Source organism: Narcine bancroftii, chromosome 13 (assembly GCF_036971445.1).
Source record: "Narcine bancroftii isolate sNarBan1 chromosome 13, sNarBan1.hap1, whole genome shotgun sequence".
Taxonomy (NCBI): domain Eukaryota; kingdom Metazoa; phylum Chordata; class Chondrichthyes; order Torpediniformes; family Narcinidae; genus Narcine; species Narcine bancroftii.
This window is the reverse complement of record NC_091481.1, coordinates 79,872,163-79,885,259: the sequence shown is the minus strand read 5'-3', so window position 1 is coordinate 79,885,259 and position 13,097 is coordinate 79,872,163.

The following is a 13,097-nucleotide window of genomic DNA, read 5'->3' as shown; positions in this document are numbered from 1 at the left end:
AGTAGGTGCTAATTGAAATGATGTCATCAAATGAATCGATTGGAGACAGGTCATCAGTGTTGAACATTTTTATAAGGCTTTCGACCTTTCTGCAAACAGCACAGAAAGGTCACTCTCGAGAAGTTTGTTTACCTAAAACAACAGATGGAAGCAAAAGACTAACTCCTATTATTTTCTGGAGAAGGTGGGGGTTTTGTGGCAAGTGAGAGAGTTGCATGTGCTTTCTGGCACTTGGAGAGAGAAAGAGAGAAGAGAGAGAGAGAGAGAGAGAGAGAGAGAGAGAGAGAGAGAGAGAGAGAGAGAGAGAGAGAGAGAGAGAGTGAGAGAGAGAGAGAGAAGGGTGAAACAAGTTCTCTCAGCTAGTGTGTGTGGGTGACACTGAAAGCAACTGAACTGGGCAAGCCAGGAAGCTTGTTGGAACTAAAGAAAAGCTCCAGAGTGGCGGATGGCTGGAAGTGCTATCTGTCTGATGTCTCTCTTGGAATAAGTAGAACAGGAAGGAACTCTGTGGCAGCTTGAAAGAAAGAGGTTATCATCTGGAGAACCCTGATGGGGCAAGATTCATCAGCGAGACATTGAGGCGACTAATGGTGTTACCTCAGTTTGTGGAAATCCTGGAACAACAAATCTCTCTCTGCAAACCTACAAAAACCTTCCTGAGCGGTAAACATTTACCTTTCAAGCACCAAAGCCTGGTGAACTTTATATGTGTTCAATTCTGTGCACAGCTTAAGAATTGCCTGCAACCAGAGAACTTGGAAGAATGAGAACTGTGAACCAAAGAACTTTTCTTAAATTTACGCACACATCATACACGCGCGCTTAGAATTAGAAGGGGGTTCATTTGGGTTAGTTAAGTTAATAGAGATAAGTTAAAGTTTGATTCTGTTTTCATGTTGAAAGATAATTAAAAACAACTTTTGTTTAAATAACCATTTGTCGTGGTAAATATCTACTGCTGCTGGGTTTTGGGGTCCTTTGGGCACGTAACATTTTGCAGAGATCTCCAAAGATTCGACATGCAGTCTTGTATAATAACAGGATGGAGAGAGAAGTGAAAGGTTGTTTCTCTCTCCACAGATGCTGCTTGGCCTACTAAGTATTTTTGTTTTTATTTTATAGCCTTTCACAGGGTCTTTTTGCCTCACTGTTGGAGAAATTTTTAAATTTAAACATACAACACGGTAACAGGCCCTTCCAGCCCAGTTACATACTCCTGGTACATTTTGAATGGTAGGAAGAAACCAGAGAACCCAGACAGATCCCACGCAGTTCACGCGGATGACGTACAGACTCCTCACAGACAGCGCTGGATTCGAACCCAGGTCACCGGTGCCGTAACAGCTACAAGGTTCCCATGCCAAAATGAAAGGAGTTGGAAGACAGCTAAAGAGGCAAAGGGCGGACAAGGGAACTGAGGGTGGTGATGTTGTGAGGAGGGGCACAGAGGAAGAAGGCTTGTGTGGAGATGAACAGAGGTTGGGCAGAGGTCCAGTGGACCATTTTAGCTCTATAAATTCTGTGTAATTCTTTGAAAAAGATGTGCACTTGAACTTCTAAATGAATTCACTGTGTGTGGGAGATACAATGAAATGCCAAATAAATCTTTCTTTAAATCTTTGCCTTAAGCTGAAGGCAGGCAGTGGTAACATCTAAATATCATTTCAACAAAAGGAATTCTGGATGTTTTATTCCACCGCTGGTGAAATAGTGACCAAAGAGGTTTCTGCACAGAATCGATGTCAGGGAGAATTCAATGCACAATTCAAAATCTTTTATTGCTTCTGACATGCAATAAATTATTTGGCTGCAGAACACAGACTCTGATCTAATTAATTTGCAAGTATTTGCAGCCAACAGGAAAATATTGTTGAAGTAACGGCGATAAACCGTCTTGCTCCCAGTCTGAGCCATCGTTCAGCTCTCTGTTGTGGGGGGGGGTGCATTATCTCCACCCCCTGGAATGCCTGTTGTTGGCTACACATGCCCATCACACAACCATACACTGGTTCACCAGATGATTCCAGAGATGGGGTGGGGGGGTGCGGTTAGCCTATGAGTGGTCTTGAGCTATGCTCACTGAAATTTAGAAGGCTGAGAATAAGTGTGAGGTGCTTCATTTTGGGAGGAATAACCAAAATAGGATGTGGTGAAGGGGGAGGGCATTGAGGAACGCTGAGGAACAGAGGGATCTTGGAATAACAGTTCAGCATTCCTTGAAGGGTGGATTCCCATGTAGATAGGGTGGTGAAGAAGGTTTTTGGTTCTTTATAAATCATAGCATAGAATATAGGAGCAGGGAGGTGATGTTGAGACTGTTTAAGGCATTGGTGAGGCCAGATTTGGAGTATTGTGTGCAGTTCTGGTCTCCAAATTATAGGAAGGATATCAATAAGGTAAAGAGGGTGCAGAGAAGATTTACTAAAATGTTGCCTGGATTGCAGAATCTAGAATACGGAGAAAGATTGAGTAGACTGGGACTTTATTCGTTGGAGCGTAGAAGGTTGAGAGGGGATTTGATAGAGGTATTTAAAATTCTGAAGGGAATAGATAGAGTTGATGTGAATTGGCTCTTTCCCCTGAGGGTAGGGGAAATTGGAACAAGGGGTCATAAGTTAAGGGTTAGGGGGCAAAACTTTAGGAGAAATATGAGAGGATGCTTCTTCACTCAGAGAGTGGCGGCAGATCTACCGGAAGAGGCAGTTGCGGCAGGGTCAAATCTGTCATTTAAGAGGAGGTTAGATGAGTACATGGATGTGAGGGGGTTGGAGGGTTATAGGCAAGGGAGTGGGTAGGTGGAAATAATGGAGTTTCCCGTAAATTGGAGCGGACTAGACGGGCTGATATGGCCTGTTTCCGTCCTGTAAATTGTTATGTGGTTATGTGGAGAGGGGATCTTTTAGAAACGTATAAAATCATGAAAAGCATAGATAAAATAAGTAAGCTCTTTTTCAACTACAGGGTGAGACGAGAACAAGGGGACATAGCCTCAAGATCCAGGGGAATAGATTTAGGACGGAGGTGAGGAGGAAATGCTTTTCCCAGAGGGTGGTGAATCTATGGAATTTTGCCCATGGAAGCAGTGGAGGCGACGTCGGTAAATATATTTAAGATGAGATTGGGTAGAATTTTGCCTAGTAGGGAAATTAAGGGAGAATGGGGAAATGCCAGGAAAGTGGAGACGAGCCTATTAAACAGATCAACCATTGAGTAGTGGAGCAGACTTGATGGGCCAAATGGCCTGCTTCTGCTCCTATTTCTTAAACCAAACATGATAAGTGACTGTCAGGACAATGGACTCTAATAACCTGTTTCCCTACCACGAACCCCAACTCTGGACTACCTTCCGCAAACTGGAACCTCCTGATCCTTCAAGGACTGCTCGCGAGAGGCCAGAGAGATCTCCGTCTGCGTTGGAGACCAGCTCCTCACTGATCTCTGTTATGGACATTAACCTTGTGCATTAATTATTTCACATGGGAACATACATAACTGAAACCATGCAGGCACGCTGAGACAGGAATTTCCTCCATCTCCCACCCCTCCCCTCCATATTCCCCCTCACACAGGCATCCATCTTCCACCTACCATACCTCCCATTCATATCCCCACAAACTACTCCTCTATCTCCCCTTCCTCCATCTCCCACCACTCACACCGCTCTCCTCCTCATCTCCTCCCCACCGATCATCCCTTGCCTCTATGTCCCCCTTCCCTGATAAGACTCCTCCATCCTCCTCTCCATCTTTCACCCCTTCCCTCCTTCCCCATATTCCCCTCACACTACTGCATCTTCCACACCTTATCCCTCCCCTCCATATCCCCCTCATTTTTCTCCTCCATCTCCCACCCCTCTCTATACCTCTCTCCCTTATATTCCCCCATCATCTCCTCTATTCACCACTCGTACCCCTCTCCCGCACAAATGATTGAAAAGGAAATGATTGAAACAAATAATTGAAAGGAATAAAATATTTTGAGCGACACGGTTGGCGTAGCGGTTGGCGCAACGACTTTACAGCGCCAGCGATCAAGAGCAAGGTTCGAATCGCACGCTGTCTGTAATGAGTTTGCGCGTCCTTTCCATGTCTGTGTGGGTTTCCCCCAGGGGCTCCAGTTCCCTCCCACCGTTCGAAGCATACTGAGACCGTAGGTTAATTGGGTATAAATTGGGTGGCACGGACTCGTGGGCCAAAATGGCCTGTTACCGTGCTGTATGTCTAAATTTCAAAAAAATTAAAATTTTGCCTTGATAATGAACCCCTGCCCAGCCATCCCAGCAGTCTAAGGGTTAATTTGTTTCTCTGTTTTAAATATTTGGTTGCAATAGCATGTTGACAGGCCTCAAGTTATTATTGGTCTCAACATAGAGAAGGTGTTGAATCAACACGTGTCACGTCAGCTAATGTGCCAAATGCATTGGTACAGATGACTATTTGCATCTCAGAGGAGTCACTGCCAGGAAATGGGGACAGCGTGTTGTCTGCCCAGCCTCAACAGTGGCCCAACCGTCTTGTTCGATATCTGGAGCACCCGGCTCAGAAAATCCCCTTCTTTCACGGCACTGAGGAAGCTTTGAAGTGGAACCCCCAACCAGGGGAAGCTTTCCAAGTCAAGTTTATTTTCATCTAATCGCACAAGTACAACCTGACGAAACAGCGTTCTTTGGTCCTTGGTGCAAAACGTGCAGACATAGCACACATACAGGCAAACAATACATATGCAGGAGATATGCATAACTAAAATAAATAAATGAATAAATATTGTTTAGTAAATATTAGAGTCTCAGATGGTTAGTGTGAGCAGAACCTTTGGTCGTTCAGCGTTCTCACTGTCCGTGCACCAGCTGCCCCTCAGCCCGGTGGCACTGGCTCTGATACCCATGCTGAAAGATGCTGTGCGCGGGGTGGAAGGGGTCCCCACTGATCTTGTGCGCCCTCTTCAGGCAACGATCCCGGTCGATCACGTTGATGACGGGGAGGGAGACTCTCTGCCACTCTTACGGCCCTGCGAATTGAACTCTGATCCATTTCTCTGCAGCATCTGTGATGCAGCAAGCCAGGCTGCTCTTGATCGAGCTCCTGTCGAAGGTCGACGTGATGGCGACCGGTGGCCTTCCCCGCTTCAGTCTTCTCAGGAAGTACCATCGCAGTTGCGCCTTCCTGACAAGTGGTTGAGCGTCCACGGTAGGTCACTAGTTAAGTGAACTCCAAGGAATGGCATGGTTGGCGCAGCAGTTAGTACAATGGCTTTACAGCGCCCGCAATCAGGACCGGACCAGGGTTCGAATCCCGCGGTCTCTGTAAGAAGCTTTTACGTTCTCCCCATATCTGCATGGGTTTTCTACAGGGGGGGGGGGGCTCCAGTTTCCTCCCACCGTTCCAAATGTACCAGGGGTGTAGATTAATGGGGTGTAAATTGGCCAGTACGGACTCGAGGGGCCGAAATGGCTTGTTATTGTGCTGTAGGTCTAAATTTTAAAAATTTAAAAGAACCTGGTGCTCATCCTGTCAGAGGATGGTCTCTGGAACCAGAAACTGGTCCACACGGGATGGGCTGGATCAAAGTCTCAGCGAGTAACGTGAAACAAACTAATCACTAAACCAGCAGCCAACAAATGAAGACAAGGAATGAGAGAACATTGGGGAATCATAATGAGTGGATAATTTGTACTAAGAGATGGAGCGGGCAGTGAGATAAATCATGGACGCAAAGGGCTCAGCTTCGAAGATCTAATTAACTCAAGGGTTTAGTCTGCTCGATGAATGAGCAGGAAATGAGGTACTTTATCGTGGGATTTGGACAGCAAATTCTGAAGAACTTGTCTGCGTCATTAACAGCACAGAACACCTCTTTTATTCAGCCCAAACCAGAGATTTAAATACATTTGCATAATGTTCAGAAACGTCACCTTCAAAAGTTGTGTCTGTTGTCAAATGAAGAATCGTGAATTTATTGTCGTGAACATGTCACCAGATTTGGTGTTTAGCGGCAGCCTCGCAAATGCAAGTTTTGCTGCAAATTACATTTAAAAATAAATAAATTAGTGTAGCGATAAGAGGAAGGGTCTGTGGTTTATTGTCCATTCAGAAATCTGGAGATGAAGAAGCTGCCCTTGTGCCATTGAGTCTTCGATTAATCGAGCAATGCCCCTGTGTACCAATGGTAGCAGAGTGAAGAGGGGTTGGCCTGGGAGGCAGGGGTCCTTGAGGATTGAGGCTGCTTTTTCTAATACACCGCCCCTTGTAGACATCCTTAATGGAGTGAGAACTAAGTCCTTTCAAATCACCTTGGGTGATTTACTAGGTTGAAGACCCAGGTACAGGGCAATTTGAAGGAGCTGAATTGGGCAGGCCCGGTCAAAATCTACCTCGGAAGTGGTCAGGGATCCCAGTAAAACTTACCCGGGTGTCCTCCTCCATCTATTTTGAAAGGGGAAATGGCTCATCCGGTTACTCTGGAAGTTTAAACAGAAAGAACACAGGGGACAGGGGATTCCCTGTGGCTGTGTGATGCGTCACTCACCACGCCAACGCAAGGGCAGGATCCCCCTTTAATCGCCGGGTTGGCGATTGATGCACCGTCAATAATCACGAAAGAATGGAGTTGTGAAACCATGAGGATTTTATTAACTATAGACTGGAAGAGGCGTCAACCTCATTGGACTGATCGAGGCAGAATGGAGTGGGGTGCTTGCAAGGGGCTAGGGGTAGGATCGGTCTCGGGAGGCGCGTCCAGCTGGCGGCAGCCAATCACTGCATAACCCTGGTTTAACAGGGAGGTTACGCTGCTATTTTAAAGGTGCAGGAGGCACACTCGACCCGGTAATGATGCCGATGATGTTCCTGGCTGAGTTCACAACTCTCTGTAAGTTTTTTCCACTCCTGTACATTAGCAGGTAGTGATGTAATCAGTCAGAATGCTCCCCACCTGTAGAAATTTGCAAGAGTCTTCGGTGACGTACCAAATCTCCTCAAACATCTCACGAAGTCTAGCCACTGGCGAGCCTTCTTCGTGATTGCGTTGGCACGGAGGCTGCAGGACAGAGATGTTGACACCCGGGAATTTGTACTTGACCCTTTCTCCTGCTGACCCCTTCGAGAAGGACTGCTTTGCATTCTCCTGATATCCCCCACCAGACAGCTCCTCGGCTTTGCAAACGTTCAGCGCGAGGCTGTCGCTGTGAGATCACTCACAGCCAGCTGGACATTCTCCCTCTCGTGCCCTCCCTCACTGCCGCCTGTGATTCTGCCACCGGCAGCTGTACCCTGGGCAAATTTGTAGAGAGGTGCAAAGTGAGGAGAACAGTGGGCTAAGCCCACATCCTTGAGGAGCACCTGTCAGTGAGGAGGAGACATTTCCGATTCGTACCGACTGTGGTCTTCTGATGAGGATCCAGTTGCGGGGGGTGACATAATCGATGAAGAGCTGCCTGACGTACATGTTCCTGTTGTCTAGGTGATCCATCACTCAGTGGAGAGTTCAAGTGCATCTGCTGTGGAATGAGGGTGATGGTAGGCGAATTGCAGTGGGTTCAGATCTTAGGTTCTTTAAATCTTCTACACAGCCTCGCTGACTGGCTGGGACCCTGTGCGTGTAATCGTTGGGAGAGGTCACCCTGGAGAATTAATGCCACAACAGCTTCATTCATTGTTCTGTTAGTTTGGATGCACAGATGTGACCTCTTCCTCTCGACGAATCCCACAGGGGCATTGCTCGATTAATCAAAGCGCAAGGTGGCCGGCCAGGAGAAGGCTCGTGTCCAGAAACCTTCCCGTGAGACCAGAAGATATAGGAGCAGGTCTGCCGCGGCCCGTCAAGCCCACTCCACGATTCCACTGTGAGATCTTGATGTGTGGGTGAGGAGTGGAATCTGGTGGGGAATGTAGGATCGGTGAAGATGGGAGGTTGGCATTGGCACGGACTCGGTTGCTGGAAGATCCTATCCCCGGGCTGTGACTCCAAGATCACAAGGTATGGGAGCATCAGCCCTTCGAGTCAGTTCTGGTGTTCTATCATGAGTTGATCCATTCTCCCGCACAGCCCCACTCCTGGCCTTCTCCCCATAACCTTTGATACCCTGACTATTCAGATATCTACCAATCTCTGCCTCAAAAACACCCATTGATCTGGCCTTCGCAGCTCCCCGTGGTGGCAAATTTCAGAGGTTTTCTGGCTGAAGAAATTACCCCGCATCTCCATTTTAAACAGACACCCTTCCATCCGGAAGTGGTGAAATGGTGACCTTTTGTCCTAGGCAGCTTCCCCCCCTCCCCTCCCTCCTTCACCCATCGCCATGGGAAGCAACTTTGCCACAACGCCTTCACAGTGCCAGTGATCAGGGCCCAACCGGGGTTTGAATCCCGCACTGTCTGTAAGGAGTTTGTACGTTCAACCCTTGTCTGGGTTTGCTCCAGGGGCTCCAGTTTTCTCCCTCCGTTCAAAAAATGTACTGGGAGTGTAAGTTAATTGGGGTTATTTATCAGGCAAAGACTCCTGGGCCAAAATGTCCTGTAACTGTGTGGAATGTCTAAATATTTTTTTTTAAATTTAAATCATTAGAAAGAAGGGACAAAGAGTCAGAATCCTTATGGGTTGAGTTAAGAAATGGCAAGGGTAAAAGGATCCTAATCGCCCCAAACAGCAGCCGGTAAAGTGGACCACAAGTTACAGCTGGAAATAGAAAAGGCGTGTCCGAAAGAAAATGTCAAAATAATTATGGGAGATTTTAACATCAAAGGGGATTGGGGAAAGCCTGGATCTCAGGAGAGAGAGTTTGCAGAAAGCCTGTGGGCTGGCTTTTTGGAACAGCTTGTTGATAAGCCCATCAGGGGATCGGCAGTTTTGGGTTGAGCGATGTGTAATGAACCTGAGGTGATTGGGGAACTGAAGGTGATGGAACCCTTAGGAAGTAGTGACCATAATATGATTGAGTTCAGCTTCAAATCTGAAAAGGGGAAGCTGACATCAGGTGTGTCAGTATTTCAAGGGAACAAAGAGAATTGCAGAGGTGTGAGAGCGGCCCTGGCCCAAATTGACTGGAAAAATAAGCTCGATGGAGGGACGGCAGAGCGGAATTGGATGATATTTCTACAAAAAATGAAATTCAGGATAGATATATTCTAAGAAAAAGGAGAATTATGAATGAAAAACAAGAGAGGTTAAGGCTAAAATAAAAGCAAAAGGGAGGGCAAACAAGGAAGCAAAAAAATAGTGGAAAAACAGAGGTGTGTTAACAGTGCCGAGGTGAAGTTTAACGATGTTTCTCCGAATCTCGCAGAGAGGCACCATTATAAGAATATTTAACCACAGCCCACGGGAGGGTGATATTTGAACTGAAGGCTTGACTTTTCTTGAGATGCAAACAAGCCTGAGGTCAACGTGATGGGGTAAACAAGCCGGCTCACTCCTATCCGACTGAGCCCGTCGCGGGGGCTGTTGGCAACCGGGATGCCGAGGGCAAGAAGGGCTCCCAGAGGGCCTCAGGGCACTTAAAACTCCCTGATCATACTGGAGGTTTGGAGCGCGCGTCGCTGATGGATCGTGCAGGAGTCTGGGAGCGCTGGAGGCCAATCCACAGACACTCAGAGTCTCTGAAGGGATTCCCTTTTGCTTCCCTTTCTCCTCTTGTTAAGGGCACTCAACATTTGCCTCATGGCAGACAAAAGTTGAAGTGATCATGTCCATTACATTTTTTATGGATTATTACAAGACAATCAAAGGAACCAGTGACCCTGACAGATCACTCATATGTCCCTGGTTCTCCTGCACTCAGACTAAGCTTTGTTCATGGGTACACTGATTCATAGATTTAATGGATCAGATGGCGCAGTTCCATGATTTTAGAATTTACACGGCTGCACCCAGTATCTCTGAAAGCTGAACGACAAACAGCTCTGCCTGTGTTCCTGAACTAAGACCCTAACAGGATGGGGAGGCTTGGTCTTGACAGCCTGGTGTCACAGTGAATAATCTTTGTTCAACGATCCTTTTACTGTCACGTAACAGCATGTAAAAATGCAATATCTACAATATTCTTTGACTTTTGTCTGCCAAAAGGCAAAGAGCATTGCCCGGCACCTCTAACAATAGGAGAGAGAGAGAGAGAGAGAGGGAGAAGAAAAGTAGCATGGAGTCCCATCAGAGATGCTGACTGTCCGTGGATTCGGCTCCAGCGCTCCCGCAGACTCCACAGCCGCACAGACTACTGGCGACCTGAGCGCCAGATCCAAACCTCCGAAGCGATCAGGAAGTCTCCAGTGCCCGAGGCCATTCTGGGAGCCCTTCTTACCCTCAGCACCCAGTTCTGGATTTGGGGGGTGTGGGGGGTGGCGGGGCATGTGCTGGGTGTTGCTTCTTGGAACACAAACTACGGACTGTTCTCAGCTAACAATCTGTACCTCAAGCTCCATTAAAGTGCCCTGCGCCGATAAGATTCCGACCAGTGCCCATGGAACCTGAGGCATAGACAGGCGAGATGTAGGAAGGTGGTTTCCCACAGTGGGAGAGACAAGATGACACAACTTCAGGATTGAAGGACATCTACTTCAGAGATGCATAGGAATTTCTTCAGCCAGAGGGTGATAAATCAGTGGAATTTGTTGCCACAGGCAATGGTGGAGGTCAGGTCATTGAGTGGATTTAAGACAGATTGATAGATACATGAAAGGCTATGGGGAGAAGGCTGGGCTGTGGGGTTGGGTGGGAAAATGGATCAGGTTGAATGGCGGGATAGGCTCGATGGGCTGAATAGCCTATTTCTGTCTTATGAAAAAGCAACAAATGTGCTTCCACTGCTGGGATACGGCAGCACTGGTATAACCAGGACTTCTGTCAAAATCCACTATCCCTTCCTCCACTCTTCCCTCACCACACCTACAGGCTGTTTCCAACATGTGATATTCACATCCATCCATCAGCCCAGACTCTCAGTGTTACATGGATTGAGCTTAATGTTTAGAGATGTTTTTACGAGACAAGGGAAACAGTTTGAAATTTCTCAGTGATTCATCAATGGTGAAGTGCTGGCTGAAATAATACAGGGCTCCCACTTCAAGTGACCCTGAACTTATCCCGATAATTAACCATTAATTTCTGCTGGTTAATTCTCTGTGCAGACTGTTCCAACGTCTCAGTGGAAGAGGGCGAAATGGGGAAGGGAGGGACAGAAGCGATGGGGAGAAGGAGAAAGGGTGGAGAAAGAAAAGAGAACCTGGGAGAGATATATAGAGAGAGAGAGAAATCGAGAGAGTAGGATAGAGGGGTGAAAAGGTTGGGGGAGGAGAGAGGGAGGGAGAGAGCTGGAAAGAGGCAAGAGGTAAGAGGAGAGATGAGAGAAGAGGAAGGGAGGAGAAAGAGTGAGAGGAGAGAGGGAAGAGAAGGAGGAAGACAGTGGGAGGTGGCAAGGGAGGGAGGAGAGGAGAAGGAAGAAAGAGGAGGGAGAGGAGGGAAGAATTGGTTGGGCAGATTGATGGAGGGAGTGTGAGAAGGGAAGCAAGGGATCCGCTCAACGGCAGAGGATGGAGGAAATGTGAGGAAAGCAAAAGAGCTATCAGGTTGCGGGGGGGGAGTGAGATGCAGGAAAGGAATACCTCAAGGCAATGAATTGGGCTCAGAGAGCCCGTCGTCAGTGAACTACAGAAGAAATATTGCAGCTACTGGTTTGCTCAAATGCTCATTGCAGGTTCAATCAGTAAGAAATCGCCTAAGAAACCAAAAAGAGTAATGGCGCATTTCACAGTGCAATCAGTAGCCTGGGACAGTCAGTTCAAGGGCGTTCTGTCTGTGTGTCCATGAATGAACAGATAGCAAGCAAAGATATAAACGTCACTGTCAAAACTGGAGTCAGTGTCCAATGATGTTCACATGCTGCCAGAACAACAGACAAAGCAGGTAACCAATTCTGCTTCAATGCCTAACAGAAAAATACAAAGGATGGAGCTCCCATCGTGACCCAGCAAAACTGCTGGAACACCAGATAAAACTCTTGAAAGGTAGAAAATAAAAGGATGCATTATTCCCAAAAGGAGGCAGTGTGCAATTTAGAAGGGTTGAGACAAGGTATAAATGAATTTCAGACCTAAACTATCTTGAGGATAGCAAGGGAAACGCCTGTGTTCATTTTAGCAACACACACGGAGACAGACATCCAGAACCGCTGGAAGACCATCAACTTGGTGAAAGGCGCGCTTTGGTCTTCGCGAAACCTCTTGGTCTTTTTGAGCACACCAAAGTTGGTGAGGGGGAGAGCTGCCAACGGGCACGTTCCAGGCTGCAGGCCAACGCGAGGGCGCTTGCGGAGAAGGACCACGGTCTGGAGTCCTCCCATTACCAGGCACTGAGGGGCTGAGACCGAGGGGAAGTCCCTCAAACAACGGGGGGTGGGGGAAGCAACAAGGCACCACAGGGGTGGTAAATAGAAATGAATGCAATAATGTACTGTGACGGAAATGTAGAGACACGAATCTAGGGTTGGGAAGGGAATTTGAATGATTTTTCTTTTGTGAATAATTTATAGTGAATAAGTCTATTTCTGGAAAAAAAATCTGTTTTTGGCATTACCAAGACTGAGATGCAAGGTAAGGATCCCACTGCCCTAACCCATCAAGCAGAAGGGTAGGGCAGCTGCCCCCCAACTGGAGGCCAGAGCACCTACAGGGAGACTCCGGAGTGGGGACGGAGGTGAGAGGTATCTTTCTCTCACCCAAAAGAGAGTGAGAAGGGTTTCCTGTGTGAAAGGACGCCTCTCTGGATGCATGGACAGATGTTGGGGAGGAGATGAGGCGACAGCCTTGCGTGGGGGGTTGCTGACCTCAGGAGGGGAACCCTGCATTGTGCTTTATTCCCCCTATCTTGCCCAAGGAAGGATACTACCATGGGTAGAACATTGGCTGATCGGCAGGAGACGGAAAGTGGGAATAAAGGGATTTTATTCTGGATGGCTACTGGACAACGAAGATTTTAGTTCCAGAACACTTGATGGATTTTGCACTGCGGATCACGAAAATCACCTTATTTATTTTCCTATCACGTACTGTATTTTAGATATAACCTCTTTTTGTGATTTCCTGTAATATTTTAAATCTACTTCAAGCGCA